Raw genomic sequence first — 7265 nt, forward strand, 5'->3', positions numbered from 1 at the left:
ATCCAAGCCCTTCTGCTTCAGATGGCAGCAGATGAGTTTCTCATCCACTCTTCCTTTATCATCACAGCTAAGAAATGGGCATTTCTAGAGCATGATTCGTCTGATGTGTTTCAGATGTCTGCATTAGGAGGAGGTGGAATGCACTGCTTCTGTCTGCTGCTTGCAAAGGGAGGCTCCATGTCTTATTCAGGGGTAGGTGACTTGACAGAGATCCTAGCCCATATGTTTAGTCCTTTCCCCTGATGATTTTAGTTGGCCTTTCCAGAGAAAAAGGCCTCTTCTGAGTCAGTCTGTATGTGTGTATGGGGTTTTTTTGCAGCTGAGCAGTGCAGAACCACAAAGATCAGTGCAGAGATGTAATTTGTCCTCCAATTTAGAACAGGGAATTCCCAGATTAAACCCTACACTTTGTCAAGGCTTGATTCTGTTGGAAAAAAGGCTCAGTGGTGGTCTTCCACCAGAAGCACTGAAGTCTGCAAGGGGTGAGTTACCCTTTGCTAAAGTGGGACCCTAAACCTGGTAGGATGTTGGCTCCCTTTGGCTGCTTCTAAAAGAGTTAGCAAATTCCTTTCAGTAACAAGTATCAAAAGAAAAGCTGGGGCTTGATATCAAGTTGTCTGCCCTTATTGCAGCAAAGACTGACTGGCCACACAGCAGCCTTCTGCCATACTTTTTCCTTCAGCTGCCCACCCACAATGTCTTGGGACATTTTGCCTGTATGACCAGGTTTTCACACTTATTCCTTGCTGTGAGTCTAATGGGAGAAACATGAAGAACGACTCAAAGGCACTTACTGAAAAGAAAAGACAAATAACTTTTTGTATGGAGAGGGAACAAAATTAAGAGCTAGTAAAAAAAAAAATAAAATCCTGGGAGATGAAATGAAGATAAATTAGAGAACAGCAAGCAGTCAGTAGACTAGATGGTCGTTTGTTGTTCTTGAAAACTCTTAGCCCTTACAAATACCAGTGACCCTTGAAGGATCTCTTTGATTGATTAGACAACTCCAGCTAAGTGGGGAACACAACAGTATATTTTTCATAGATCCTGGAGACAGGCCTGCTAGGACAGGCTCAGTAGCAGCTTGGATTGCTCTTTTCTAGCCCTTTTGCACTGCTGTTAGACATTCTGCAGGCTGCCAAAGGAGGGATGACGAAAATCAAGCTAAGGGAGGTCTAAAACCCCACTCTATCAAGGACAGTGTCTGCTGTGTGAATTGTCAGGAATGGTTTAGACGTTGGCACAGTGTTCTCTCATGGAGGCAGGACAGACAGGCAACTGAATTTTCCATAAATTTTCCTGTCATTTATCTGCCAGGAGTACTTTTCAGAAAGGCTGCTGTTCTATCCAGGTACTCCTCTTTTGTAATCGAATGATGATTTATTATCCCAGCAATGAAGAAAAATATATTACCCTGGAATTTATGAATGCATAATGATATGTAAGCCATAATAATGAATCACTCCTTTCCCTCCCCTCCCTTCCTTAAGTATGTTCATATGTTTATTTCCATATAAATTTCAATTTATTTATGTCCTGTGAAGTTCTCCTCCACAAATGGGAATTCCCAAGTTCAAGTGTTGGTGAGTTTGAGATACTGGAGCTAAAGAAGAAACAAAAACTGCAGGCCTTCCAGTTTTCCACTTCCCTGCTCAAGTGCTTTCCCAATGCTTGTTCCCTCTCCTTGTTTCTGAGAAAGGTGACTATTTACTTAAGGTCTAGGTGGGGAGCATTGCCCAAGTCTGAGCATAGGCTGAGGCAAGCCAGAGTCATTGATCATTTTGCTGCCATTGCATGGGTCAGCAGAGTCTGGTGCAGAGTCAGAGAAGTGATGGATCCCCTGCAGGTTGTCCTGCTGAGTGATGCCCAGTTTCATTCTTTAGAGTCTTTCTCGAAGTCCAAAGTCTTAGGTTTTGCTTCTAGTTGAGTAAAACTAAAGGAGCCAAGGGTCTAACACATAATCCACACTGGAGAAGGAGAAAAAAGCCCTGTTTTTAAACCATTCAGGGATCAGTGTTGGAGAGAGACATGAAGCCTGTCGTGAAATGATCCTGATGACACAACCTGCTCAAAGTAACTCCAGATGCATGTGCAGCACTGGGCTGATGAACTCTGCTGTCATGATGCCTGCCTGTCACTACAAGGTTATTTTTTCTTCTCTAATGCATTACTCCCTCTGCATCCATTTGGAAGACAAAGTAGTGACATGCACAATAGCAGAGCCGTTATGAAAGAAGAAATCTATCTGAACCAGACTGAAAATTGCCTAAACTGAGTTAGTGATCTTGGCCAATGCTGTGATACAAGGTGGGGTGGATCAGGAGTAATTCCACGATAGGTAGGAGTGATACCAGTTAAAGCATAACCTGCTTTCCCTGCCCCATACTTCTCAAACATCTGCTACTGTTTGCTAGGGAACGTTCTAGCTAGGCTGATGTTTATACTTATTTTCTAGAGATATTTGCAATTATTTATGTGCTATTTATAAGCTTCCCCAGTTGGTTACTGTTATGCTGTGCTTGAAATGTACTTGGGGAGGTGCATTCGTTGAGTCTGGAAATGTGAAAAGAGCTTTGTGGTGGCTAGAGACCCAGATCTTCTGAAATTTGGAAGGAGCAGTCCATAAGAGCTGTAGGGAGCAATCTCAGTTCTGGCTGCTCTCTTAGTCTCATAAGGCAGGATAGACACTACAGCAGGCTCTGTCCCTTTGGGGCTACAACTGTGGTTCTGAAGGGATTATTAAACCCACTGTATTTCAATGAGTGCTGTAACGAGACAGTATTGCAAAAGTGTCTCAAATACTGAGGAGGACTTTGGCCAGAGGCAGATTTCCAGTGTCTGGAACTGCACACACACAGGTGCTCTTAGCTCACTCCACACAAAGTCTTCAGCAAAATGGAGATGTTACTGGAAAAGCACAAAACTTTATCCATCCTTGCAGGCTGCATTTACATTTGAATGGGTTTTATTCTTTTCATGCTCATAAGAAGTGTTATTAAATATTAATGTAGTATTTTTCTTGTGTTACTGTACACTTTCCACACACCTGGAAATTAACTCCATTATAACCACAATAACCCCCTAAAAGAGGACAAAAACCCCCTGTTTATACTAGTGGAAGAATATTGCAAAAGCAGATTGAAGAGTTTCATTTTTCCACCAGCCTGCCAAATTCCTTGACTGACAACACTAAAGATATAGGCACGGCTATCTCTCGGTTCCTTTATTATTAAAATGTAGTATAACAACAGAGCAGGCAGTGCTTGGTAAAGCACAGAGAAGGAACTCATAAAGACCTGCTTAACAGCCTTATCTTAGGGAGTTTTGCTCTGTGGAGTCAAGTCTAAATGAGCATGAAAATTTTGATTTGAACAGCAGGATGTGTGATTTCTCTGCAGGCTGGAGTGGGGCATGTATGTGTGTTTGGGGGAGACCAGATGGAAGAGGGGCTCCATGAATTCCCTTGCACTACCTGGCGTCTTGAAGGTCCACTAGAAACTTGCTCATCAATGGTGCTATGAACTGAAGGGCAGGCACTTGCCATGTATGCTGGTTCAATCCCTTTTGCACATACACTGGTTTAAGCAGAATTTGGTGCTTTTTGTTCCCTGTAGCAATCCCTGTGCTCTGATTGATTTTGATTCTTTCAGCATTAGGTTGTGGCATTTCTGAGCAAGATGTGAATATATGAATTTAAGCTGGATTTTGGAGCAACATAAAAGGAAGATGTAAGATTTCCATAGGTATAGTAGACTTCAGACACATAATTTCTAAAAGCAGAGTAATTACATTTTCATGCTTTCAATATGAAATCTGCTAAGGTTTTTCAGCTCTAGTCTCTCCTTAAATTGCTGCTTTATCTTAAGGTTTGTCATGGAAATGCTGTATCAAACTTCAGATCTAAGGATGAAGCCTTTCTCCTTCTGAGGAGCACACTTACTTGTTGCTCATGTCAAATTCTTCCTTCCAGTTGCTAGTGTTCAAATAAAAATAGGGAAAGGATTCTCTTGCATGGTCCTGGGCAACTTTTTTGTACATTGCATACCAGCCAACTGGTTTTTATATTGGGCTGACCTTACAGAGGAGGGAAAAGCTGAAAGAAACAAGTCCAGCCCTGCCTGATAAGACAAGAACTGCTGACTCTGCTAAGCCAGCTGTTTGAATTGCTAGGCTAACAGACTATAGTATTTACAAGGCTTCACTAAACACTTAAATCTATTTTGTGTACAAAAGGATTTTAAGTTAATTTATTTTGTTGAGAGAATAGTTTAAGCAAGTTAGCATTTTGTTGACAGAATTATGATGAAATTCATTTTGTCTACATAACTGATTGGACAGTTAGCTGAATGCATTTTCTCCACAGAGCCAAGTATGTGACAGGATTATCAAGTAGGGTTTCTTCCACTATTTCAAGTAAGTTTGTCAACAAAATGAAGACAAAATCCTCTTGTCTACAAAATGAACTTAGGTATTAATTGTTTGTTAATAAAGAATGTGAAGCCAAATGGTCGTGTGTTGAACGCTGATAAAAGTGTATGGCTGGATGTGTGTGTGTTTACACACAGACACATGGAGCTGTGTACCTTGCTTTGTTGCCAGGCTTTGAATGTCACAAACCAAGTGCCTGGCAGGGAATGATGTCTGGTCCAAGTTGGAACAAGGTATGGTCTGGATATGATATTCACGTTGAGAGCATCACAAGGAGCTAACTAGTGTAGAAATGCAAAACACAGGGCTGGAAAAGCTGTCAGTGTTGTTTCTAGCAGAGATTCAAAGCCTCCCATTGAGAGTATTAATTCCAGTTTTTCCTGGTGTGGTATAAGCCCATGTGTGATGCCGTGGTTTTCCTGCCTTGAAGTATCATAAATAGATGTGGCAGATGAGAAGCAAGAAGAGGGTGTATTGAGATGATTCTGTCTGGGAGTTGAGGTATCAGGAAACAAACTTGTTAGCTTGAAGCCCGTATGGGGAAACATCTCACAGAGGCCAGGAATAAATTTGAATCTAGACCACATTAACTACCCACTCCTAGACAGACACTAAGGTGGTACACCGTGAGCCTACACAAGATAGACATTTCACTTTAAACTTTGATTTTAAGCACAATTTGGCTTATCTGAAGCCTGTTGATAGCTTAATTTTCTTGGGCCATATATATATATATTTGCATTGATTGCAAGTATTTTTGCAAGTGATATATTGCAAGTACTCCCAGGACTTAGTTTTGAAGATAGCATCTGGGATGTCAGCTCTCTGCACCTCTTGGGGAAACCTGGGAACATAATGGAAAAAAGCATTTTTTGTCTTATTCTGAAAATATTGTTATACTTCTGGAGCAATCTGCTTAGTGATACATATCTGGAAAGGAACAAGAAAAAAAAAAGTATTCACTCATTAAATATGTCATAAAAATGGCACAAAACCTTTTTTTATTAATTTTCCCTCACCTCTTTTGTGCTTTTAAGAGGGTTAAGGTCAATGGAGAGAAAGAAAAATACAAAATAAAGCTATGAAGAAATATGACAGTGTCATAGTGCAACATAAAAGTTCAGCCCTCTAATATGTTTTTGTGTTCATTCAGGAGGAAACAACCAACTAATCTCCAAGTTAATTTATACTGTTTCAAGTACCCTAGCTTCCAGCACTGCTAATTGTCAGAAAAACTGTGAGGAACAAAATGCAGTACCTTTTCAGCTGTGTTTTCTCTAAATATTCTTGTCATTGCCAGAGTGTTGAGGTAAAGGAGAGGTACATCAGGTCTGGAGAGGCAAGGTTAAAGGCACGAAAGTTGTTTCTCCTAATGAGGTTTGTCATTTACAAGGGCATAATCATCTCTGTTTTCTGCAAGGGAACGTGCATGTCAGAAGCACTATGCAAAATGCGGTTTTCACAATCTCTTGTGGAGTGTGACCTTTCAGAGAAACACAGCCCCCCATACCTGAGGGCTGCTCAGACACTGCACACGTGGCAGTGGTGCTGGCAGGAGCTTGGCTGATGGTGGGGCCTTCTAGCTAATGTTGAACACAAAGAGCAACTGGCCTCACCTATGTCACGAGGTGAAAGCCCTGTCGCTCTTCAATATGCGCAATTCTTGCAGTGCATCTGAAATGTTTCTCTGCTGGCTTCTGCCTTTTGCTTCCTGGTGAAAACAACTGGTCTGTGGGGCTGAGCAGGAGCAGCAGTGGGCATTCTACAGCTTGATTGTCTCACTTATCCACGCTTTTTCGGTTGAGTGCATTATGCTGTGTCCTGCAAAGAACCGCAGTTGTTCTTGCTGTGGAAGGTAAAGCAAATCAGACGTGTCAGACTCCCTTGTTTCTCCACAGTCACTAACGACTGCAGCATATGTTGCTGCTTCCCAGGCCACCAGGAGCTTGGTGCATCTGTTACTCCTTCAGGAGCCAAGTTCTGCTTGTCAATGTCAATCCCTCAGGTCTTAGCAGAACTGTGGTGGTGTTTGCTGCTTCCAGGCTAGCAACAAGCAAGCTTGGGTGGGACTGCATGGGAGACATGGTGCTAGAAAACCTAAGGTGAATTAGGCAACAACTGGGGACTATGACATGCTAATCTGTAAGACACACATGATGTGTCTCACAGAAATCCCAACTTGGAAATAAAAAGGTTGCAAATTGCAGATGTTATGTTAACATAGGTTCATGAGGCACTTACTCGGGGCCTGCTCACATAAATCGCCCAGGTAATAAAAAACTGCAGTGCTAGTGCTGAGGGACCTCTCAAAAGCCAGGATTTTCAAAAGTATGCAGTACCTGTACTGTGGGATGTCTGCAAGTCTGGCCAGTGGACTATGAATGTGAAGCCAAGAGATGGTGTTTTAAAATGTCTTGGTTGAAACAAAATGTTAAAATAAAGACTTAAGTCACCTTTGAATTTCAGATACCTCCTCACTGCTCACCAGCTCACGTATTTGCATACTTCCCAGCAGATCACACTGCATTTCCATTTTTACCCTGAGGTCAAGTCTGCAGTGTAGGCATTCAAAGTCACACTTATTCATAAAACTGATTTTGTAGCCTAATAACTCTTCAGGGCCAGGGAGAGAAGAGCAGGATTTTAATGCAGACAAAGGCAGGACACTTGGAGAAAATGAAGTCTACTATGTGCTATAAGGAGGAGAGAAGGGAGTGCTGCTATTAAAATTTAATGTTGTGCTGTAAAATAAAACCAAAATTTGAGCCACTAGAAAGGGCAATCCTTGCTGTCTTTTGCCTACATCCATTTTCTTTGCTAATGTAGTTATTCCTGCT

The sequence above is a fragment of the Chaetura pelagica genome, unplaced genomic scaffold (genome assembly GCF_000747805.2).
Source record: "Chaetura pelagica isolate M959 unplaced genomic scaffold, ChaPel_1.0 scaffold300, whole genome shotgun sequence".
Classification (NCBI taxonomy): Eukaryota; Metazoa; Chordata; class Aves; order Apodiformes; family Apodidae; genus Chaetura; species Chaetura pelagica.